The 26,637-nt window shown below is 44.3% G+C and overlaps 1 pseudogene; it reads right to left on the bottom strand.

Moving 5' to 3' along the window:
* Positions 1–1,122: 1,122 nt before the first annotated feature.
* LOC136664464 (myosin heavy chain, embryonic smooth muscle isoform-like) lies at positions 1,123–16,731 on the bottom strand (annotated as a pseudogene).
* Positions 16,732–26,637: the final 9,906 nt, after the last annotated feature.

Below are 26,637 nucleotides of genomic sequence, written 5' to 3'. Positions count from 1 at the left end.
TGCAAAGAGTACTGCAAAACCCATGTACAGTAACATATCAGATTACCCATAATCCACTGCGTTGTTTGGTGAAAACCCACATGAGGTAGTGTTTGAAATCATTCAGTTCCCTATAATAGTGCACTATATAATGAGTAATATAGGGAATGGTGAATATAGATCCATTTTGGGCACAGGGTAGGGCTATTTGGGTGACTATTGACTTCCTGTATTTGTTAGCAACAGGAGCTTCACAGCTTTTGTTCTAAACTAATGCAGCAAAATTCTGTCTCCAAGCTCTTCTTAGCTGATCAACTGCGTTTGGACTCTACACTCATTTATTGATTATTCACCAGTATCTTCAACTATCTCTTTAATGTTTTGCCATTCTGGGAACGGCCTGGGTTTTTTTTTGCAGGGGAGTGTGTATTATATATATGTGTGTGTTATTTTGTTGTCTTTGTGGCTGGCCTGGACTTCATTACTGACACGGTAATGACTCCGTTGCCTCCTTTGTTTTAAGAATTTACAGCTAACATTTGATTTCAAAGAGGTTTTTCTCTTGTGCTAACACTTTACTGTAGATGTTCGTAAAGCTACATGACTCCTACATGAGGCTTTACAACAACTGACATGCACCTATGTAGACATCTGTGGAGGCTTAGTCCAACAAGAGTTTTTCATAAAAACAGCTATTTAACCCTCCTCCAAACCTTATCTAATGCTGTTTCTCCAGCGCTGAGCCCTGAGTAGCAACAACAGAGGCTCTGTTCTCCCTGTTACAGCTCAGTGGAGCATCACAATGATTTTGAAGCTGTCATTTTAAGGTAAAATGCTACTTTAAGAACCAATTTCCACAGTGTTGTAGCTCCAAAGTAAATCTACAGAAGAACACTTCAGACAACGTCTGAACTGATATCATTTCTGGAGGAAAACTTTTGCATCATCAGCTCCAAATGTTCTGAAAACCAAACAATGATATAGAACCAAGGAATGATCCCAAAGTTTTGAGATTTGGCTCTGAATTGAATTGAGGGCAGGATCTAGCCTGTCATTGGCTGCTGAACAGATAATTGATGACTCAAAGCAGTAGGTAGTTACTGCCCACAGAACAATATCCAGACACCTCTATACAGATACAGATCATCTGTGTGACCATGCTGCTTTAACAAAGAGTTTTAATGTTCCAGGCACAATGAAGCTGCTACTGGCAGGCCATGTCACATCTTCAGCAGCCAATGGTTGACTAGATCCTGCCCTCAAGTCAGACTACAACGAGAGAAACAGAGAGATTTGTGTGCTACTGAGGAAAAGAGAGGATTGTTTAATAGTTTCATTCATTCTCTGGAGGAAACCCACATAGACACAAAAAGGGCACACCATGATCTTCACAGACACAGAGGAGAGGGCACCTCTTTTGGACCCCCAGACCCTTTACTGCCACTAGAAGTCGTCGTTTACACATTGATTTCTTGGTAATGGATTTTGCTTTTTTAAAAACATATTTATTTTTTTAATATCCTCAGAACATTTGTCCCCAATTTGACGTCATTGTCAGGATCACGAAGCGGACTGACTGAGGGCGGACGCACTCGCTAAAACACAGTAAACTTTAATTAAGGAAAATAACAAAACAAAGAGACTCGTAACAGAAGGAAAATAGGCTAAACTGGACACTAGGAAATAAACAGGGCAAACGGGACAGACAGACAACAAAGCGAAACAACAACCAAGGAAATGAAACGACGACGGGGGAAACTTCGGAGACAGACAGATAACATGACCGACTTGACATATAACAATGGAGAAATGTTCGACAAACAGGACGTGAGACAAGGGGGCTTAAATACTAGACACAGACAAGATGCACCTGGACAGATAACGAGGGGGCAGGTTAACAAATGACACAGACGAGGAGGCGGAACAAAGGCGGAACAAGGGCGGAGACAAGGATAATAACAGACAAAGCCATGTGCAGATGAAGCACATGGCGGGGACAACAGAACTGACAGGACGAGGGCATGACAGATGCCCCCCCTGAGCGCGCAACTATTAATGGGAACAGACACAAACACAGTGACAGGGACTGGGACAGAAACAAAGGCAGACATAGGTACTGGGACGAGGACAGAGACAGGGACCAGGACAGGGACAGACAGGGGAACCAAAATAACTGGGGGGTGCCCAGGACTGGCAATAGTCTGTGGAGGAGTCTGAGGAACCAGCCTGGGCACAGTTCTGGGGATCGGCCCCGAAGTCCTTGGGGCCGTCCCTCGGACATGACCAGGAGCGGCCGGGGCCACAGTCACGGGTGCCGAAATGGCCGAAGCCATAGTCACGGGTGCAGAGACGGCCGAAGCCATAGTCACGGGAGCAGAGGCGACCGGGGCCACAGTCACTGGGACCCTCTCTTCATTCAAGAAATCATTGAAAACCCAGCTCTTCCGAGAGTATCTTTTGCACTGAATGTCTTTCTTTAATGCACTTATTACTTCCTGGCATATTGCACTTAATGTAAGGTATTTTGTATAATTTGTGCTGTAGTTCGAATGTTAGATCCTCTTTTGTAAGTCGCTTTGGATAAAAGCGTCTGCCAAATGCATAAATATAAATGTAAATGGACAGGAGCGGCTGAGGGAGCCGCCTTCACGGGGACAGGAGCGGCTGAGGGAGCCGCCTTCACGGGGACAGGAGCGGCTGAGGGAGCCGCCTTCACGGAGACAGGAGCGGCTGAGGGAGCCGCCTTCACGGGGACAGGAGCGGCTGGGGGAGCCGCCTTCACGGGGACAGGAGCGGCGGGCGCCGCCATTACGGGGACAGGAGCGGCTGGAGGTGCCACCTTCACGGGGACAGGAGCGGCTGAGGGAGTCTCCTTCACGGGGACAGGAGCGGCTGAGGGAGACTCCTTCACGGGGACAGGAGCGGCTGAGGGAGCCGCCTTCATGGGGACAGGAGCGACGGGCGCCGCCATCACGGGGACAGGAGCGGATGAGGGAGCCGCCATCACGGAGGCAGGAGTGGCTGAGGGAGCCGCCATCACGGAGACAGGAGCGGCGGGTGCCACCATCACGGAGACAATAGCGGCGGGTGCCGCCATCATGGAGACAGGAGCGGCGGGTGCCGCCATCACGGAGACAGGAGGCCCTGCAGCAACGTCCACGGAGACAGGGAGCCCTGCAATGACGTCCACGGAGGCAGGGGACCCTGCGACGATGTCCACGGAGGCAGGGGACCCTGCGGCGATGTCCACAGAGACAGGGGGACCTGTGACGATGTCCACGAAGGCAGGGGACCCTGCGACGACGTCCATGGAGGAAGGGGACCTTGCGACGATGTCCACGAAGGCAGGGGACCCTGCGACGACGTCCATGGAGGAAGGGGACCTTGCGACGATGTCCACGGAGGCAAGGGACCGTGCCGCTCGCCGGGCACGTGCTGGAGCTGTAGAGGGTTTAGGGGGTTTCACGGGCGCACCCATCAGATCCCTCAGAGGTGCGCCCCTGTTAGCCCCACCTCCGTTGTCCTGAGGTTGGAGGCTAACACTAGACGACTAGTTGCATTACCAGCAGTGCTACAAAACTAAACAACACGAGTTACAAATGAATAAACAAACCAAAAAAAATCATTGTTTTTCAACAATCATTGATATCCCCTTTAACTGAGCTACACATACAGACCCCATTTGGGTGTGTTAGCTGGGATAATGCATTCTGTTGTCAAAACTATTGATGACACTTCAGTGTTGAGCTGGAGGGTGTAACTTCAGAACAGGATATGGAACAGATGAATGACCGTTGGTCAGTGTTTGCATGTGTGTGGGTGGACCGATTTAAAACATCTGGTTGGTTGTTATTGTTTATATCAAATATGTTTTAGGCCTCAAAGTCTAACCAGATTTAGATCTGATTAAGCTGAACTTAAAGAAAAAAAGTTGTATTTGGGTGAAATATGCCTTTAAAAAATAAGTAGAGAGAAGTGAATATTCGTCATCCATATTGACACCCACTAGAGGGCAGTGCCGAGGAGACACAGGGTCCTAGTAACATTTTCCTGAAACTGCAGATATAGAGTACTACTATTGGGGGTGCGGTTTAGTGTTGTAAGGTTTTATCTGCTCGTTACTTCATTAAGCAATAACAAAGACAAACAGCGTTTTCTAGAGTGTGTATCTTAGTGTATTATACATTTATAATATTCTCGATGCAATTTTAGGTGCCCATTGTTGTGCCATAGTCCTAACTTAATAACATCAGAATTACATCACAGCCACCCAGAAACATTCTTCAAAACAGATTCAGAAAATCCCTGTGTTTAATATTCAGAGTAAAAGCAGCAGAAGAGCAGAGAAACGCACAGAGCCCTTAGAGGAATTTTCAGTGACTTTTGTTTGAAGAGGAATTTTGGGGATTGTTAACATTTGAGCTAGAAACAAAGAAACTGCAGCGGGTCCCAAGCTTTTCCTGAAGGAAGATCAGCAGTGAGACTGGAGGAGGGTGTGAACAGGGACCAGAAACGGGACACAGAACAAAAACTGACCAGTGTTTTTCACAACATCAGGAGATGAATGTGATCATGTCTGTGATCATGGTGATCACTGCAGATCGTCCTGCTCTCCGGGGAACAGGCTAAAGATGCTGAACGTTGCATCGATACGGTTAGGATTCACATTCTTAGAGGAAATGTCTGGGGAAACATCACATTTTCTTTTTATTCATGGAGTCTGCAGCTACTTCTTTAGTGTTAACTTCACTTCTTTGCTTTTAATTCTGGATCTATGAGGCTCAGAATTAAACCCAGATCTGCTTTAGAAGGCATAAGTCAATATTTGAGAAAAGAATGGGAGGCTTGTAACTCTAAACACAGTTCACTGGTGGAGTATGGGTTAGCAACATTAGCCTCATAGCTCCAGTGTTAAACTAAAAAAGGAGAACAGTCAGCTACATTTGGGTTTGGGGAGAAGCTGACTGTGTAAATGGGATGTTTTCAGAAGTGCTCCACTCACTACAGGACATCAGGTGATGGAAAAAGCAGGCAGTATATTTATCCAGTTACTGGGTTATATAATTGTGGTGTTAGTAGGGTGTTTTGTGGGTTTAATGAAGATAATGGGGATTTATGGGGTATAACGGGTTAGTAGAGTGAAAGCATGCATTACATACATCACAGAAAGGGCTCACTGCAGAACAACCTGAGTTTGCTCTTGAGGGAGGACACCTCTCTGATCAGGGCATCGTTAGCCTCCGACACCTCCTCCAGTTCCCTCTGCAGCTTCCTGCGGGCAGCCGAGGCTCGCTGAGACTCTTCCTCACTCTCCTCCACAGCTCGCTTCAACTGCTTCACTCAAGCGTTGGCCTTCTCCGCCTGCAACGCAGAGCAATGACCGTCACACAGAGCTTCATGGAAAATTAGCACAGAACCAGAACACATAGACCACTGTGTGTCAGAAAAGGGTTAAATTATAGACATGATACATCACAATAAGCAGCAGGACCAAGACTCTTTCAGCGAGCCCCCTAGTGGCCATAACAGTGGCAGGTGCAAACAAATAGGCACTGTTAGCTTTTTCTCCTGGCGTAGCTCTGCTGATGTCCACAGCGTGTGCATGTTCAGGCTGCGCTGAGTGAAATAAGTCAGAGCAGAATCAGAGCTCTCTGTGTGCTCCATGTGTCCTATCACTGTAGAAATTATGCACAAGGTCTTCTGTCCTGTTGGGGGCGCTGTTAATGTTTCTGGGAGAGCATGGGAGAGGTCACAAGTGATTTATTTTTAATCAAAAGAATGATAACACACAGTCGATATATCCAGCTCTGTTCTAACTCGGTGTGTGTGTGAGTGACTGGGTGAGTGTGTGAGTGACTAGGTGAGTGAGAGCGTGGTGAGTGTTTTACCTGGTCTTTGTATTGCTCTGCCTGCTTGTGCTCGTCCTCCATCTGGATGGTCAGATCCTTCAGCTTCTTGTCTTTCTGGCGCAGGATTTTGGCAGCTGCTTGTCTCTCCCTGACACACACACACACACACACATCCCAAACAGTTCATACTGCGATCGTAATAGCACACTGTACTACTGCCACTAACTAGCCACTGGGGGTGGGTGCCACAGAGGGAGGGGGGGTGGGTGGAAAAGTTTTGTAACCCTTTTCACTTTATATACTTTCTGTTTGATTTAATGTATTCTCTAAAATTATTAAATAATTGATAAAGAAAATAGATTAATATAAAAGAAACACATTGGTATACTATAGCTGTGCATTAAATTGGACAGAGGTGATCCAGGAGATCCACAGCAGTGTCCAGTCTCTCACTTTCTCTCGTGCTCCAGCTGCTCCTCCAGCTGGTGTACTTTGGCCTCCAGGGTAGCGATGGAGGTCTTTAATTTGGACTTGGCCTGTCTATCTGCCTCCTGCAGCTTGGTTTTCAGCTCCTTGTTCTGTTTCTCCAGCTGCTGTCGGAGTGTCTCGCTGCGCTGAGCAGCACTTCATTCAGCCTGCAGCTCTCCACTCTGCTGGTCCACCTGGACAACACAGCAGCAGTGAGGGACCGGGGCAGTTCTTTCACTGGACCTTTCTATAGTTACAGCAGTGGCTCTTTTTGAGAACACTCATGGGCAGCTGTTCCCACTTAAACACAACAAATATATAGGATCACGCCCCATCTCTGCTCTCACAGTGCTAGCTATATATAGTTATAAACAGGCGACGACTGATAACTGAGTGAAAATTTGGGAAAAGTTGTGGATAAACAAATAAAAAAGTAAATTTAATTAATGAATGATTTTTTTGATCCAAAGGGAGATTTTCTCTGAGTTACAGGTCACTGTTTCCAGTTTGAATAGAGTGTCTCTAAGCCATTGCTGTAAACATTTCCCTGAACTGGAAGGTGTGCTGTACCTGCTGCACACTCCTCCTCAGCCTCTCGTTGAGTGACTCGATGTTGCTCTGCTCCTCCTCCAGCTCTTCCTCCAGGTGAGAGATCCTCGCCTCCAGGCTTCGCTTCTCCTCTGACGACAAAGACCTGACGGTGACAGCAAAAAAATACAGCGTCAGCCTTAGAGTACAGCTCAATCCAACCCAACTCAGCCTTAACCAGCTCAACCCTACTCAACTCAACTCAGCCCAACCCAAATCAACTCAGCCTTAACCAACTCAAATCAGCCAACCCAACTCAACCTTAATCAACTCATCCCTACTCAGCCTTAACCAGTTCAACTCAGACCTACCCAACTCAACTCAGCCCTACTGAGCCTTACCCAACACAACTCATCCCTACTCTACCCAACCCTACTCAACATAACTCAACTCAGCCCAGTTCAACTCACCTGACCTCAAACCAACCCAGTCCTACCCAACTCAGCTTAGCCCAACTCAACTCCACCCCACCCAACACAACTCAGCTCAACTGAAACCTACACAACTAAGCCCTACCCAACTCGACTCAACCCAACCAATCTCCATCCTACCCTACTCTACCAAACTCAACCCAACTAATTTCCACTCAAACAAATCCAACTCAACTAAATTCAGCTCAACTCAACCCAGCCCAGCCTAACTCAGCCCATCAAAATTCACCCCAACTCAATTCAACCCCACAGTGTATCGGGTGGTGGGCGTTCATATGAAGACTGTGCTGCTGGTGTAAAAATCACTGACACAGATTAATTATTAAAAGCTATTAACTAGCTTTAATGAAAGAGTTCAATAGTGTCTCACTTCCCGGGGCTGTTGGCCAGTTCCTCCGCCAGCTCATCCCTCTCAGTTTCAGCCTGTTTCCGAGCTCTTTCAGCCGCAGACAGCTCCTTCACAAACAAACACACATGGGTTTACCGTGGCTGTTATTACCTGGTTAAGCCTGTGATGGAGAAGTAGCTCAAATTCTACGGAGCCCATAAAGGGACTGGGGGGAAAATAAAAAAACACTATTGATTTTGCGTTCCCACGCTGTGCGTGTCAGGTGAACTATGGAGCAGCTCGTTGAATTTTACTTTGATCTTGGACTGAAATATAAAGACATAGCATCTCTTCTGAGCAGAAAACATGGATATGTTATTGGGGAGCGCCAACTGAAATGTTTGTTTCTGTGTTGTTAACTGCTATGAAATGAGGATGAGAGAATTTAATGTGCAAGCGCATGGGCAAAGGTTACAGAACAGTACAGAGATACAGACAATGAACACAGTTTCCAAACAGTGGGAGAGAATGGAGAGTGAACACCTGAATAAATGTGTAGCTATTGGTAGTGTATTGGAGTAATGTGTGTAAAAGTTTCTGGCAGAAAATGGTATCCTTTTTACTGCAGCTGTCATACCTAACGAGTCTCCCTACCTCTCTATGAACCCTCAGGACATGTTGGACTTCAATTCCCAGGATCCCACTGTGTCCCAAGTTCCTGTCACATGCCCACAGTCAGCCAATCAGGGAGGGCTTCCTTGTTCATCATCCCCTGAGTTCTAATCTGTGTCACCTGGATATCTCAGCATGAGGGTATATTAGGACAGACTGTTTTATGCTCATTGTGAAGTATTGCCTTTGGTTGCGTTGCTATACTGAGCTGCTATTTTTGGACTTCGATTACCGTGCTTCTTTCGTGTTTGTGTTTTCCGTTGTCTTCTGGCTTCTGTTACTGTGACTGTGTGTTCGTGTCATCAGTTATCTTGTGTTAGGTTCTGCCTTGTGTATGTTCTTCTCTGTGTGAATAAATCCCGTCTTCGTCTGCAAGCGTCTGCTCCATTCCAGTGTCGTTACAGTAATACTTCGCTCAATTATGTAGACGGCGGATACCAACGGGATTCATACCACATTTAGTACCCAGGGACAATTACTGGGACAACACCACCAACTTCTGGATTCGCTAAGTAAGTCCCTTGACACTCTTACTCAACATCAGCGTGTGCAGCAGGAACAACTAACGGCTTTGACAAATAATATGGGACAACTTGTTTCTCAGTTTCAACAACAGAATCCTACGAGCTTTCCTGCTCATCCCCCTTTTTCCCCTGTAACAATTGAGCAAAGTCCTTTCTTGGTCAGTAAACCAGAGATGTTTAACGGTTCCCCTAGTCAATGCAAGGGTTTTTTGTTACAGTGTTCTCTTTTTTTTGCCAATTCTCCTCCTAGCTCGGATCAACAGTGCATTTCATTTTTGATTTCTCGGTTAACAGGCAAGGTGTTAGATTGGGCTACGGCCGTTTGGATCACCGTTCAGTCTTACACGTATGAGAAATTTATCCAGGAATTCAAAACTGTGTTTGATCATCCGCATGAGGGACGGTCTTTAGGGGAACTACTGTTACAACTTAAACAGGGTACTCAATCCGTGTTGGAGTATGCGCTAAGATTTCGGACTCTTGCAGCCGGTAGTGGTTGGAACAACCCTGCCTTGATCATAGCCTTCTGAAATGGATTAAATTCTGACATTCTGACTGTGATGGCTTGTAAGGATGATGGCTTGTCATTAGACGAGATCATTTTTCTGACTATTCGGCTCGATCAATTGAGACGTGGTAGAGGTTCACGGAGACTCCCTACGTCTAATTCAGCCGTCAGCTCTCCACGTCGGATCATCCCTGTGCATCGGGATCGCGCTGAGGACTCTCACCCAGATCCAGAGCCACCCCAACCTATGCAATGGGATGGGTTTCGCCTGTCTCCAGAGGAGAGGCTCCATCGTCTGCAGCGAGGTCTGTGCCTGTACTGTGGGATTCGGGCTACAGGATATGTGATACGGGAGTGTAGGAGTTGCCCTCGTAGAACCATGGCACCGACCCCAGGAAAGCGCGTGGAATAATGTGGTGAGTATACCCACGTTGGGGTTGGTATCCAAGTCCTTTTTCCTCCCTGTGATGTTTGACTGCTCTACGTCTCTTGCTGTGTTTTCAGCCTTAATAGATTCCTGAGCGGAGGGAAATTTTATTCATTCCAGGCTGGTGGAGCAGCTCCAGATCCCTGTCGAACATCTTGATACACCAATGAGACTGTCGGCCGTGGATGGGGATCCAGTGGGAGAAGGAGTTGTCTCTCTAATCACCAGACCCATTTCTGTTTCTGTTAGTGCTCTCCACAGAGAGAGAACGTGGTTTTTTTTGTCATTAACTCAACTGATTATGAAAATCTTGGGAAAACCCTGGCTTCAGAGACACAATCCTGTTATCTCCTGGGCAGAGAGGGAAATTATTTCCTGGTCAACATATTGTCATTACCACTGTCTTAAATTCCCCTCAGTTAAAGTTCAGTCCACCACCATCTTCCCTCAGAATACAATGATCTTATGGAAGTGTTCAGTAAAACTAAGGCCACCTAGCTTCCTCCTCACTGAGAATATGACTGTGCTATAGACCTGATAGAGGGCGCTATTCTACCCAAGTCCCGGGTATATCCCTTAACTCAGGGTGAGGAGAGAGCTATGGAGGAGTATATCAAGGAGGCTTTAGAACAGGGTTTTATACGGCCTTCTACCTCTCCTCTTGCAGCAGGGTTTTTCTTTTTAAAAAAGAGGGACGGAGGGGTTTCGACCTTGTATAGACTACCGTGGGCTTAATCAGATATCAAGAACCTATTCTTATCCTTTGCCTCTAGTCCCGGTTGCCTTGGAACAGCTTCGCGGTGCTACTATATTTTCTAAATTAGATCTCCGTAGTGCCTACAACTTAATCCGAATTCGTGAAAGTGATGAGTTGGAGACGGCCTTTATTACCACTAGGGGGCACTACGAATACACTGTAATGCCTTTTGGGTTAAAAAAATTCACCAGCAGTGTTTCAGGCTTTTTTGAATGATGTTTTAAGGGAGATGCTTGGTGTATGTTATTGCGTATATCAATGATATACTAATTTACTCCCCGAATAGGGAGAGACATGTTCAACATGTGAGAAATGTGCTTACCCGTCTCCTGGAACATCAGTTGTATGCGAAGGGAGAGAAGTGTGAATTTCATCGTTCTTCTGTATCATTCTTAGGTTACATCATCAGCTCCGAGGGGATTGTAATGGATGATCATAAAATTGATGCTATTTTGAACTGGCCGACTCCAACGTCCATCAAGGATCTACAGAGGTTCCTAAGGTTTGCAAATTTCTATCACCGTTTTATAGGAAATTTTAGCAGCAAGGCCTCACCCTTGACTAATTTGCTAAAGGGTAATCCTAAAGGGTTGATCTGGAATACGGAGGCTCAGGGGGCATTTGAGAGTTTAAAGGAGATGTTTACTACCTCCCCCATTTTTAAAACATCCGGACCCCTCTCAGCCCTTTGTTGTTGAGGTAGATGCCTCAGAAGTGTGAGTTGGAGCCATTTTAATCACAAAGGGTTGGTGAACCTAAGAGATTGCATCCCATAGCCTTTTATTTGCACAAAATGTCTTCCGCTGAACGTAATTATGGTATTGGTGACAGAGCTCCTAGCCATTAAATTAGCTTTAGAGGAGTGGCGCCATTGGCACCCTTTTGTGGTGCTCACAGACCACAAAAATCTAGAATATTTGAAATCTGCTAAAAGACTGAATCCTTGTCAGGCTCGTTAGTCTCTATTTTCTCTCGTTTTAATTTCTCCATATCCTATCTCCCCGGCACCCGTAATATTAAGGCTGACGCCCTATCTTGAATATACATGCCTTCTGAGTCGGCCACTACTCCCCAACGGGTGTTACCACCGTCGGTTTCGGTTTCCCCTGTTCGATGGGAGATAGATGAGGAGATAGATCAGGCACTTTCCCAGAGTAGTATTCCTCCTCAATGTCCTAGGGGGGAAAAAATTTGTACCTAAGCAGTGTAGAGACAAGCTCATTACTTGGGCCCACTCAGCCCTCACTTCTGGCCATCCAGGGGAGACTCACACCATGCAGTTAATCAAGGGTAGATATTGGTGGGAGAACATGTCTTCTGATGTGCATCGCTTTGTTTCTTCTTGCTCTAAGTGCTCTGTGTAAAATACCTAGAACCCTCCCTGCAGGCAAGCTTATGCCCTTACCAGTCCCATCTCGCCCCTGGTCACACATTGCTGTAGATTACATCACTGATTTGCCCTTGTCACAAGGCCACACAGTTATACTTACAATAATAGACAGGTTTTCACGAGCAGTCAGGTTCATCCCTTTTCCTAACCTCCCTACAGCTTTCCAAACCGCTGAGACATTGTTTAACCAGGTCTTCCGTCTCTATGGTATCCCTGAAGATGTAGTGTCAGATAGAGGACCCCAGTTTACCTCTCGAGTATGGTCAGCCTTTTTTGAGATGCTTGGAGTGAATGTTAGCCTCACGTCGGGGTATCACCCCCAGTCTAATGGTCAGTGTGAGCGTATGAACCAAGAATTGGGAAAATTTCTAAGAATATATTGTTTTGAGAATCAGGCTGACTGGTCCCAGTTCTTGCCATGGGTGGAGATTGCTCAGAACTCTCTAACGAGCTCGGTTACTGGTTTAACTCCTTTTGAGTGTATTTTAGGCTTCCAACCCCCGCTTATGCCTTGGACAGCTTCTCCCTCTGAGGTACCTGCAGTGGATGATTGGATGCAGCGTAGTGAACGGGTGTGGGAGCAAACTCATCAGCGAATCGAGGAGGTTATACGCCGTCATAAGAGACAGGCAGACAACCGTCGAGGCAAGACACCCGTGTATCTCCCAGGGGACCGAGTGTGGCTCTCTACTAGGGATTTCAGATCTTCAGAGGGGAGTAAGTTGTTGCCCAAGTTTATTGATCCTTGTAAAATAATTCGGAGAGTCAATGAAGTGACCTATAAACTTCACTTACCTGTTCAGTATCATGTATCTAATACATTTCATGTCTCCTTCTTAAAGCCAGTGAACCCCGGTCTGTTAGACGAGTCTATGCCTGACAGCGTGCCTCCACCTCCAGCTGGTCTTGGGGGGGTCTCCTGTGTATGCCGTCCGACGGTTGCTGGATTCCAGGAAGAGGAGAGGTAATCTCCAATATCTAGTAGATTGGGAGGGCTATGGACCGGAGGAGTGTAGTTGGTTACCCGCCGGAGATGTGTTGGATCCTGGCCTTAAGGAGGACTTCCATGAACGGCATCCAGAGAAGCCTGGCCCCAGACCGAGAGGCCGGCCTCAGAGGCGAGTGAGGAGTCCCTCCGCGGGTTCCTCCTACCTTTTTCCCAGAGGGCGCATTTCTAGGGGCTCCTCTGTTCCACACCAAGACGGATCAACGGGGGCCCAACTGGGGTCCGCAGGAGGAGGAGGGCACGCTCGTCGTCAGCGTCAATTACACTTTCTATATTCACAGGGCCATGACAAAAATTCCACAGTAAAACTTCTTCATCTTCAGGATATTAATAGTCTGTTATATTGTGTCTTTAGTGAGCCTTTCAGATTTTTGAGACACTTTGAAAATAAAGAGATAATATCCGCGGAAGGAAGCTAAACGTGTAGTTTTTCCACGGTATGGAAGTTGTGTTCGTATTTCGCCATCTAGCGGCGACAGAATGCAACTAGTGCAGCATTTAAGGTGAAAGAGAAAATCCTAATGAATTGATTGCTCATCCTTTGAATTCTTTTATCTGAGTTTATTAACCTTGAATAATAACAGTGAAAACGTGTTCTTGAAAAATCACAAGTTCAATTCAAGAGCATTTATACTCAGATGCATAATTTCCGTGCAAATAAATTCAGTGCTACAAATTCAAAGGAGGTAATATTTCAAAGTCGGATGAGACTGATTTGCTTCAATATACGCGGGCTCAACCTGAGCAGTGAACTGAGATAGTGAGTGAAACCCTGTGCTCTGTTGGACTTGATGAAAAGTGGGTAAAGAAACACATCAAACAAACCGAGCACATATTCATCCTGGAATTAAATTAAAATAAATCACAGGATTGTTTTAGATGGATGAATGAGAGTGACTAAAGTCTGGGATATTATTCCTGTTTCCTGCATCCATTTTAACAGCTCAGTGTACAACACCTGACTCATTAAGCAGACGACAATCTAATATTCTACACTCTGTCCTTTAAAACAACATGACTAAAATTAGGCTATTTTATAAATATTTATTTAATATTAGACTAAAATATTTGTAGTTTTTATTGAATAAAACTAGACTAAAACTACTACACATTTTAATCAAAAGACTAGGACGAAAACTAAATCAAGATCAACTGCTAAAATTAACATTGTTCCCATGGCATCTGCCAGGTGTGATGTCACTCTCTGTGATGTCACTGTAGGGGATAAAGGGCAATGTCCTGGTGTTCTGACACTAGTGTTGCTTTGACTGTTGTGTTTGGAGGGTCAGGCCACAGGATGAAGCTGATGCAGACGTTATTCGGTTGTCTCCAGTTGTCGAGACCAGTGAAGTCCAGAAAGACTCTGCTCAGAGAACTGCAGAGAGAGAGAGAGGCCCAAGCACGCCTTGAGGCAGAGTGGAAGAAGGAGAAGGAGGGATGGGAAAAACAGATAAAGGACCTGCAGGAAGCGAGGCAGAAAGAGAGGGCCATGCTGGAGCTGGATCTGGAGACGGAGAGGCAGAAGCGAGCCGAAGTGGAGAGGGAGAAGTCCGTTCTTGAGAAATTCTGGGTCAAACACAGAGAATCCTTGGCTCAGATGCTCAAGACAGCGAAGAGCCTCAATGAAGCCATGAGGGTGGAGCGAGAGAAGATGGAGAGGAAGGTACACCAGATGGAAGAGGAGCTGCAGGATGCAAGGAAGGTGGTGGAGGGGCAGAGGAAAGAAGTAGAGGAGCTCAGGAAAGAGAAACAGAAGAAGGGAGTTGCTCTTTCCTTCTGTAGACACCTGAAAAGGCTGAGAGACGAGGCTTAGAGGAGAGGAGAGTTGGAGGCTTGGCTGAACTCTGTTGGACAGGGAGGTGTTACATCAAAAAAAGAAAGAACAGAGGTCCCACAAGTGCTCGTCTAGTTTTAATAAATAAATGCATTCAAATGTCTTTCTCGCTTTGTGGTTTTTATAATGTTATGTCGATACCTGCCACATCTGTCTCGATAACTATCTTACAATAAGGGATTTTATTCAGTGCCTAGAGGCGAGAATAAATGGGAATAAACTAAGTACGGCTGCAAATCTTAGAGAGATCATAGTGTTCGTCTATAACTCAAGACTCCCTACTCACTATTCCCCACATTACTCACTATAAAATGCATTATTATGGGGCTTTTCTACTGCATGATTTGTATGACACGCAGTGTATTATGGGTATCCAATCTCAGCTCGGGTACATCAGTTGTACTCTACTTACTACAGTGCACCGTGGGATTATTTGAGTGCACTGAAAATTCACACACACACACACACACACACACCACCACCATGTCAGTGTCACTGCAGCACTGGGAAGGACCCACCACTCACATTATACTTGCTCTGTGGGGGTCCTGACCATTGAAGTACAGGGTATGCAGAGCAACAGGTAGAATACAGTCTGTAATTGCAGAACTACAAAGTGCTCCTGTGTGGTCAGTGGAGCTGAGAGAATGGACTGTGATATGTACTGAGTCCAGTTTAAAGTATTCTACCTCCAGTAAGTGAATGATGACAGCCTCCAAGACCTTGGCCCTCCGGTCAGTTTCTCTAGCATTGGAGAGCGCCTCCTTGTGGGCATTGCGGGTGTCCTCTAGTTCTCTCTGGGAGTCCTTCTTCTGAGCCTGAGACAAACACAACCACATCAGATGCAAAAGTCTTATACACCTCAGAAAATTACATTTAAACAGCTGTTTATCTGAGCAGTAAGAATTCATTCACTCATTGTCTGTAAGCGCTTATCCAGTTCAGGGTCATGGTGGGTCCGGAGCCTACCTGGAATCACTGGGCGTAAGGCAGGAACACACTCTGGAGGGGGTGCCAGTCCATCATAGGGTGACACACATTCATTCACACACACACACCTAGGGACACTTTTGAGTCGCCAATCCACCTACCAACGTGTGTTTTTTGACTGTGGGAGGAAATCTGAGCACCTGGAGGAAACCCACGCGGACACAGGGAGAACACACCACACTCCACAGAGACAGTCACCCAGACACTATCTGCTGCGCCACCATGTCGCATGCAGTAAGAGATTATTTACTCAAAAATAAGCCCCAATGTCAGAAAACATATCCCATTATTCCAGTGAGTGCGATTGTGTGTGTGTGTGTGTGTGTGTGTGTGTGTGTGTGGCCTCGTTTCTGCTGTGGTTTCTCAGGGGTTTCTGCTTCATCTTACTCAGAGAATTAACTCTGAGCACACTGCTGATTTATGCCGTGGCGTGAATAGTTGAGATAGTCAGGTTCATGTTTAAGTTGGTTGTCTTGTCTCTGTTTAGTATTTGGAAGCATTGTTTTCTTTTCTTCTCTCCTGGGTGTTGAACAAAGAAGGATGGGATCCACTTTTATGCCTTGGTTTATGACAGTGATCCTTCTGAGTCTTGGGTTCTCACGACGATCCTTCTGAGTAGGGCTGGATGATACGGCCAGAATTTATATCACAATATAGTTCTTAATTTTGGTCGATACGATATTGATATGAACTGTGTAAAATCCACTGAAAAACATACAAGAACAAACAAGAAACATGACATCAATTGGCTTTGTCAATATTAATGTTTTTTTAATTAATTCTAAATTGAGTGTTGAACTGATGACAGCACCCTGTAATGACCATCAGTCAGTGACAAACGCTGTAAGAAATGTATATTGAAATATAGAAAATGTGTTTAAAAATCATATAATCTTTATTGAATCATTTTAGATTGCAGTTTATATTGAATTATTGTCCAGCCCTACTTCTGAGTCTTGGTTTCTCACAGTGTTTCTCATGGGTCCTCTCAGTGGTTTCTTTGCACTGATGGTTTCTCTAGAGTAGAGTAGTAGAGTAGAGTAGAGTAGTTCCTCTACTTTTTTTTCTTTTATACACATGGAGTTATATAAGGCAGACAGACTGAAGGAGGGAGTGGGGTTTATTTATTTATTCATTTTTTGTGGTGTGAAATGCATATCTTCTGAATATTTGTTTCAGAATTTGGAGTCAAAGCTGGCGTCCTGTCGTGAGCTTCACATTCAAGACAGAACGCCGAGCAGGTCCCTGATCTCTCCCAACACTCAGATGCAGTCACGGGACACGATAGAGAACCAGCCCAATGCAAACGGACTCTGCGACAAGGGGTGAGTCTCACGGGTAATGGTGCTGATCTCAGAGTGAATTCCTTCAGGATTTAGGGCCCTCACCGCAAGAGAAATATTTACAATTGAAATGCTGAAGAAAAGCCCTGTGATTGGCTGTTGGCTCACGTCCCTCTGAGATCTAGGATGAGGAAGAGGGTGGAGAGAATGATGGCTGACCTCTTGCACGCCAATCACTCGTTGTTCAGGGGTTCCCATCTCCCATACACTTTCAAACATGCGTACACACACAAGCACACTCTCTAACTGGGTGCAATATGCATTTTTGATTTATAAAAATGATCATTTATATTTACAATAGGTTCTGTACTTATCCTCATTTGCACATTTTTAAATTACTGCTTGTTGGCTTGTGTACGTTTTACTTATTTAATTTATGTCGCCACACCTGCATCAAAATAAATTACCTATACAGCAGATACTTGGTTAATTTAAGAAAAAAAAAGATTCTGAAATATTCTGATGATTCTGGTTACAGCTGTAGCAACCTTTAAATATTTGAGACTCTCAAAGTGTTGTCATTGGAAAGTCACGAGGTTGGACCCCAGTAATGCAACAGCCATCAGTATTTAGTGGAGGATTGCCCTCCCACCCTTCTATCACTCAGCACAATGTTGATCTAACATTAGAGTTGGGCAGTTGGTGTTCTGCTCCAAGCGTGTTAAGTCCAGTGACAACATTGTGTCGTGGTGGTGGAAGCTTGTCCTGCCTTCACCCTCAGTGTCATGTGATATTTGTGTGTGCAGCAGAAACATTTCAGTAATCTCACTGGTTCCAGGCTTTTCTCTGTCCTGATGCCTTTTTTGTGTTTTACAGGATGGTGAAGCGGTTGGATTTCAGTCAGGGCTCGAAGATGGTGTTGTGAATTGAATCCGTCTCCCACTCGGAGGTGCGTCAGCTCTGAACGGACCATCTCCTGCAAACAGTATTCATATCAAAGTCTTTAATGCACAAAAACGCGTCTGTTCCTATGAACTGATGTGTGGCTTCTGCCTAACTCTCCACCTGGTGGCGCTGCAGTCGGAGGAGTGTTTGGGAACGTTTCCCTGCTTAATTTACTACTGTTAGACAGCACCGATGACTCTTAGCCTTTATCCTGCAATGCAATGTATATATTTACAGCCTATTTTTATACGCTGAGTCTCTCTTTAACACTGGTCTCGAGCTAACACGAGTCTGCTTAGATGTTCTTCTGTCTGGTCATAATGGTTCTGACTTTTTATTCGTTTGTTTTTTTTGTGTGTTCCTGCAGATTTATGCCTTTATGATGAGGCCAAAGATGAGGGGAGGCTTTATAAGTGTTTATGAGAGTTTACTGAAGACCAGGGAAAGAGGAAGTGTCCTGAGCTTCTACAGATTAATCACAGCAGTGACAGCGCTGATGCACAGTGGGAGTCCTGTAGTGTTTGCCTAAAAAAAAAAAACTTCTTCAAATTGAACAGAGACCCTGTATGCCAGAAATGAAAATATCTGGAAAAAACATGTTGAAATGTATAGTTTTAAAATTTCCTCGCTGTAACAAAACATTGGCAGAAAAACACATCAGTGTGTTTGACCAGTTGGGGAGACTCATGTATGACATTGACAGACTGAGATAAGATCTTCTGGAGAGACATGTTTGTTTTCCAAATTGGAATATTTTTAGTTTGGAACTGGAATTATATGCAGCAATTAAACACTTCTCTCCCAAATCTTCCTTAAAATGTCTGACACTGAAACCTCATGCAGGACCCTCCTTAGGCTCACACAAAGCAGAGCACGACTTCCTCTAAACTGTGGTCATCAGCGGTGTTCCTGTCCAAGCTGGGATTTGAACCCCAATCTGTTGTTTTAGGGTAGAGATCTTATCCACTATGCTATCCAACCACATGTAATTCCACTGATTTTTTTTAAACTGACAATGACCAAATGCCTCCGCTGTACTTCATGAACAGGTAGAAATGTTTTGTTACTTTCTGCAGGACTGGAAACCTGTAGGACTCATTTAAGGTGGACAAACTATTTGGGAACTGAAGCTGCTGTGTGTTCAAGTGCGCTCCTTCGCAAACTCTCAAAATGGCAAAATGTTAAAGGGCTTTATTAAAATCTTTTTTTAGTTTATGTAGCTCATTGATGTAAGAATCTGATTCCAGGTAGGCTCTGGACCCACCGCGAACTGGATAAAGGTTAAAGAGAATGAATGAATGAATGAATGTGAGAATCTGAAGACCACCAACCCACACACTGCGAAACAAGACGACCCAGTCAGGAGCGAGCCTGTAAGTGGTTGTTTTGTGAGAGTCATAAAACATGGGACAAAACGAGTGGTTCTGATTCGGCTCCGCTTTCAACATTAAGTGCAGAGACTTTAGACGCCCCCTCGTCTGGGTCTGTCCAATCACAGCGCTACACCCACGTTTATGTGAGCGCGCAAAGACAAGGTTAGACAGCAAAACTGAGAAAACCTTAGAAAACTGAGTTAAAATGGAGAAAAAAAAGAGGACAGAGAAGAAAGTGAAAATGACCCAAAAAAATAAAAAGCGCTTTTTGCTCCTTGCTCCTCATTGCTGGGCACCTTGCATTTGGAGTAAACAGGCTTGTTCTCAACAGGAAAGGATATTTGACTCTCACAAAACAACCACTTACAGGCTCGCTCCTGCAGTATTCTATATTAATGGAAGGAGATTTAGCCACAGACACTGCAGTGATGGACTGAATAAAACAAGGCACAGAAGTGTGTAAGCGAGCACGTTCAGACAGCCAATCAGAATACAGCTGGTGGAATCAGTGGCCTATCAAAGGGACCAGCTGTCTCCTGCAAAAAATAAAAAATACATCACCTAAACTGCCTTTAAAGTATATCCAGGTCTCAGTATATGAAGGTCTCAGACTCGACTCACTCTTGTCAGAACAACGTCTCAAAACACCGTCTCTTAACGGCAACAGCGGGCTTTGGAAACCTCAATGGCAAAGGTAGCGTTAAGCTGTGTTTACTCATGGTGTATTGGCGTGTTCTTGTTTGGGACTGAACACAGCTCCGTCATCAGTTCAGACAGATCAGTAGAGTTTGTTCCTTCCTTGTTGCGTAGTCCAGCTCTTTTCAAATTGTCTAGCTGGATTCTTTCGTCAGCCACCGATCCAAGGGGCATTTGAACCTCTTCAAAAGTCTAGAACTATGTCCGAAACTGTGCCCTAAGTGGACAATTTTCAGTGCACTCAAACAATCCCACAATGCACTGCAAAGAGTACAGCACAACCCATGTACAGTAATATATCAGATTACCCATAATCCACTGCGTTGTTTGGTGAAAACCCACATGAGGTAGTGTTTGAAATCATTCAGTTCCCTATAATAGTGCACTATATAATGAGTAATATAGGGAATGGTGAATATAGATCCATTTTGGGCACAGGGTAGGGCTATTTGGGTGACTATTGACTTCCTGTATTTGTTAGCAACAGGAGCTTCACAGCTTTTGTTCTAAACTAATGCAGCAAAATTCTGTCTCCAAGCTCTTCTTAGCTGATCAACTGCGTTTGGACTTTACACTCATTTATTGATTATTCACCAGTATCTTCAACTATCTCTTTAATGTTTTGCCATTCTGGGAACAGCCTGGGTTTTTTTTTTTTCAGGGGAGTGTGTATTATATATATGTGTGTGTTATTTTGTTGTCTTTGTGGCTGACCTGGACTTCATTACTGACACGGTAATGACTCCGTTGCCTCCTTTGTTTTAAGAATTTACAGCTAACATTTGATTTCAAAGAGGTTTTTCTCTTGTGCTAACACTTTACTGTAGATGTTCGTAAAGCTACATGACTCCTACATGAGGCTTTACGACAACTGACATGCACCTATGTAGACATCTGTGGAGGCTTAGTCCAACAAGAGTTTTTCATAAAAACAGCTATTTAACCCTCCTCCAAACCTTATCTAATGCTGTTTCTCCAGTGCTGAGCCCCGAGTAGCAACGACAGAGACTCTGTTCTCCCTGTTACAGCTCAGTGGAGCATCACAATGATTTTTGAAGCTGTAATTTTAAGGTAAAAATACTACCTAGAGTTCCGTTAATGAATGTTTGTGTCTGTGGTTATGAAATCTTTCTGTAGCTTTATAAATATACACCTACAGTAAAGTGTTACCAAAGTGTTTACTTTATTTTTGCCTTCTGTAACATGACCACAATCTTGTGCCTTAATGAACCTGACTGCAGCCAGGTCAGAGGAACAGTCCAGACTTATATTAACATCACACATCTACACCTTTCCCTCCTCTTTCTCCCAGATGTGTTTGGTCAGCCAGGACGTGGAGGGTGTCTGAGGTTTTACACTGGAGCTACGAAGCTGATGTAGAGAAGCGTGTTCACTATTTAGCATGATGCAGTTTGTGTGCAAAACAAAAGAAACAGTCAATTAATTTTACTACCAAAAAAAATCAAATATGTTTCATACAGTATCCGACACATCCAGGCCACTAGGTGTCAGTCTACCATTTCTCTCCTGATGTAGAGAAGAATCAGTGGAGACAGTGTCTGGTTGCTATTTTAAAGCAACACTAGGTAATGCTAGGTATTTTGCTCCTGAGCTCCCCCTACAGTTCCAGAGTGTAATTAATTTTTACAGCACTGTCCTGAACCTGAGGGTTAGGAAAGGGGAAAGGGTCCTATTCTACCCTCTTCTAAAAGTTTTTAGCAACCACAGAGGCCCTGTTTCCTTCTTAAATCTCAGTGGAGCATCACAATGATTTTGAAGCTGTCATTTTAAGCTAAAATGTTAAAGTGTTGCTTTAAGAACTAATTTCCACAGTGTTGTAGCTCCAAAGTAAATCTACAGAAGAAAACTTCAGACAACATCTGAACTGATATCATTTCTGGAGGAAAACTTTTGCATCATCAGCTCCAAATGTTCTGAAAACCAAACAATGATATAGAACCAAGGGATGATCCCAAAGTTTTGAGATTTGGCTCTGAATTGAATTGAGGGCAGGATCCAGCCTGTCATTGGCTGCTGAACAGATAATTGATGACTCAAAGCAATAGGTGGTTCCCGCCCACAGAACAATATCCAGACACCTCTATACAGATACAGATAATCTGTGTGATCATGCTGCTTTAACAAAGAGTTTTAATGTTCCAGGAACAATGAAGCTGCTACTGGCAGGCCATGTCACATCTTCAGCAGCCAATGGTTGACTAGATCCCGCCCTCAAGTCAGACTACAACGAGAAAGAGACCGAGAGATTTGTGTGCTACTGAGGAAAAGAGACGATTGTTCCATAGATTCATTCATTCATTCTCTGGAGGAAACCCACACAGACACAAAAAGGACACACCACGATCTTCACAGACAGAGGAGAGAGCACCTCTTTTGGACCCCCAGACCCTTTACTGCCACTAGAAGTCGTCGTTTACACATTGATTTCTTGGTAATGGATTTTGCTTTTTTAAAAACTTATTTATTTTTTTTAATATCCTCAGAACATTTGTCCCCAATTTGACGTCATAGAAAACTACATTTAAATAGTGTCTGTAGTCCCGCTTTAACCTCCCCTTCAGTGAAGTTACAGGTGGGAGTTCAGACTAGAGAAACCCTGTCACTTCTTTCCATCAGCACACACAAATTTCTGACATCTCAGATATATGACTGCGGCCCTGAAGGGCTTCTGCATTCACCGGCCTGTGTTCCTGAAGCGTCTCAGAGTAAGAGCACTGATCCAGGGTCAGCACTCCTGTTCTGAGGGGTTGTTAAACCGTGGCCTGTGTAGTGTATGTTGTATATACACCGTGATATAAATATATATTTTATATATATTTATATATTGTGTTTGTAGCATTGACCTTATTCAAACTCTTATGATTACTGATATTTGACTAATGATAATAATTAACATTTTATAATTGGCTTAAGTAATTAAAACGTTAATAATTAGTTTGAGAATGAATAATGGCCAAGCAAAGTGAGTTCTTCAGGATCTTCAGACGTTTGACCTGGAGAATGAACATACTCCACACACTGTGATTTCAAATAATGGAGATATTTATTAACAAAAAGAATATTTACTTACACAATCTCAAAATCTCACGGCATCAAAGCAGGAGAAGCCAATTCGAATTTAAAGATAAGCTAGGCACTAGGACTTGTGACTAATGTATTGCTAACTGAGGTTTTACTTAATGTATAAATTTATCAAGGGACTTAATTCGGCACCAGCTTCTGGAGAGTGAATGAATTTTGGCTTGCTTACTCTTTTTGCCGTTTTCACCGAGCCGTCGAGTCCCGCTGTTTTGATCTCCGTGCTCTAGGGGTTGCTTCTTGTCCTCCCCGCGTCATTGAAGGTAGGCCCGCTGGGAAGGAGATTCCTTCCAGGTTGAGTCAGACACACTCGGCCTTAGACGGGGCGACGTCGATCAGGAGTTCCCTTTTTGTGGAGGATTGCAGGCCTGGCTGGTCTTTCCCCTGAGTGGGGTGGCTTCTCAGAGTGGTTAGCTCGTCAGTCGAGTCTCCAGGAGCTGTGCCCTCAGAAGTCGGTTTATAACGCTAATATATCCGCTATCAACTAATCTAAAGGGGTGATATCTTATTTTGGCCACGAATAAGTTTCACCTGCTTTGATCACTCGTGAGATTAAACTTAGGTTGGGCGATAAAACATAAACACAATAAAAAGAACAAAGGATTATTCAGAATTACTGGCTGGTTAAAATTCTGTCACACTCTAGCTACCGCAAGACGTCTCCTGGGAGCTGAGCGAGGTACTTTAAAGTCTTTGTTCATCGGCGTAAGGAAGAGAAAAACGTCTCGCTTGGAGAGGTTGAAAATTAGAGAGAGTGCGTAAGATGGAGCGCGTGAGAACGCGTGAAACAGAGTTCGAAAGTCAAGAGTGCAAGAGAGTTCAGAAGTAAGAGTAGAGCAGAGAGAGCGAGAATGAGTCGGCACCCTCTTTTCAAAGGTAGCGCGGTCACGCCCTATTGGGAGGTGTCCTTCCTTGGATTGGATCCGGGGTCCGAGGCTCACGTGACTTGCTTCACGTTTCAGAGAGAGAAAGGGAGAGAGAGCTACACACAATTGAATATTATAGAAATGTACTTATACATACTTGTGCTATAGCATAATATGTGTCCTAGATTATCAATATCAAACATCTACATATACTTTTATTTTGGGTACGTCATGATCACATACCACTACAATATTACGTTAGAAGATATTAATTCGTTTTCTTAGTTAGAGACAGGAACTTTCTTTCATGATTGAAACAGTAATACACATCACTTCATTGGTTGGTAGACGTTCGTCCGAGGACACAAAGAGTGACATTCATACATATCGCGTACACATATTTATCAGAATTTGATTATTTCTATTATGTATCCAGGCGACCTCAGGCGAGACGTGGTTTCGCCAATGTGCACTTGGGGTCGCTGTTGGTCCATGCTGTTCGTCCTGTGCGGATGGTTACCGGGAGGTCAACCCGAGTTCAGTCAGTTTTACCATCTGGGGCCGTCTGTTTAGTAGGCCGGAGATAACGTTTCCGTCGTTTAGGCGCCACGGCCATAAATAGTCCTTTTAACTCTGGTTTTCACCACTTTGTTTGTACTTCTTTTGGTCTAACAGCATCATAAAATGGGTTTGTTATCTTTCCATTTCTGAAGACGACAGAGGGGGGTCACGGGAAAGTGTCCTGCTCAGTCTTTGATGAGAGTTTGTACGCACACACAAAATCCTGTGGAATGTGGGTTCTGTTACAAACACAATCCTTATTAGAGTAGAGAGTTTTTCATTTCTCTATTCGATCCATACTCCACTACACCTGTCTCTTTGTTTGTTCTCAAGCTCAAGTTTTGAGGAGATTTAACTACTTCAGTGAAGGGTACTCGTGTTTTATGTTAAAATTGGGAGCGTAAAAAGGAGGTGGAGAGGCGCTGATTTCTACTTTGTTTAGAGGTAGGTACTAACGATGTAGGAGCCGTAGAGGAACTTGGAGCACATAGAGTTTAAGCACGGTCATCTCAGGGGCTTGTGGAAGCAATAACTTCACTAAAGTCGTCCTTGTGGTCCAGATTATATAGGGGTCTTGGTTTTTGTGTGTGGGTCAAGCTGAAAGATAAACCTGCTGCTGACAACCCCAGCTCTGAGTTTTTGTCTGATTCAAACTGGTGTTTACAGAATACACGAGTAAAATCCCAGTCAGCTCTCTGTCAGGAGGCCCGTTGTCGGTTCAACATGGGCAGGCTGGGATCTAGGCAGGTGGGTGGGTACATACAGTTGGGAACAGCTCAGATTGATCCTATTTTCAACCCGTCCTGGGCCCATCACTGACTCTGGAGGGCATCTATTCATGGGGTCAGCATGTACAGATGCAGGGAAACGGCATCTAGATGTTTTTAGACAATGAAAAGTCTTCAATCGTTGAAAAACACAAACTGAGATGAGGGTATTGCTCTATTCCTCCTCCATAGGTGGGTAACACTGACTTACTTTTGTTGTTTGGGATTTCTTAAAGTGGAAATATTTCCAAACTCGGGAGACGACTAGTTGCATTACCAGCAGCGCTACAAAACTAAACAACACGAGTTACAAATGAATAAACAAACCAAAAAAATCATTGTTTTTCAACAATCATTGATATCCCCTTTAACTGAGCTGCACATACAGACCCCATATGGGTGTGTTAGCTGGGATAATGCATTCTGTTGTCAAAACTATTGATGACACTTCAGTGTTGAGCTGGAGGGTGTAACCTCAGAACAGGATATGGAACAGATGAATGACAGTTGGTCAGTGTTTGCATGTGTGTGGGTGGGCGGATTTAGAACATACTTGTTGAATCTGGTTGGTTGTTATAGTTTATATCAAATATGTTTTAGGCCTCAAAGTCTAATCCGATTTAGATCTGATTAAGCTGAACTTAAAGAAAAAAAGTTGTATTTTGGTGAAATATGCCTTTAAAAATAAGTAGAGAGAAGTTAATATTCGTCATCCACTTTGACGCCCACTAGAGGGCAGTGCCGAGGAGACACAGGGTCCTAGTAACATTTTCCTGAAACTGCAGATATGGAGTATTACTATTGGGGGTGCGGTTTAGTGTTGTAAGGTTTTATCTGCTCGTTACTTCATTAAGCAATAACAAAGACAAACAGTATTTTCTAGAGTGTGTATCTTAGTGTATTATACTTTTATAATATTCTAGATGCAATCTTAGGTGCCCATTGTTGTGCCATAGTCCTGGCCAGTCCCTCCTGTCCTCCATCTTTCTCCTTATCTCACAGTGCTACCACGTGTGGAGTGTGAAGGTTATCACAAGCTTCCTCCAACATCACTAAAATTCAACATGCTTGGAGGTGAACACTAAGGCCCTCTTGGGACGGTGAATAAAAGGATGTAAGGCATCAGAAAACAGGATTGGGACATGCATTTGAATGCCTTAATTGATTTTGTGCTTTAATTCACACCTCAGAGTTTGCAGGAGTTTGGGAAAATGTGGTGAAGCTTTCTATGTCTCTGAGTAATTAGGAGGAATTGGCAGTGGAAAAACTGAGGAATAAATAGGGTACAAGTAATTA

This window comes from Hoplias malabaricus, chromosome 13 (assembly GCF_029633855.1).
Source record: "Hoplias malabaricus isolate fHopMal1 chromosome 13, fHopMal1.hap1, whole genome shotgun sequence".
In the NCBI taxonomy this organism is placed as follows: Eukaryota; Metazoa; Chordata; class Actinopteri; order Characiformes; family Erythrinidae; genus Hoplias; species Hoplias malabaricus.
This window is presented reverse-complemented; position numbering and strand designations above follow the sequence as displayed.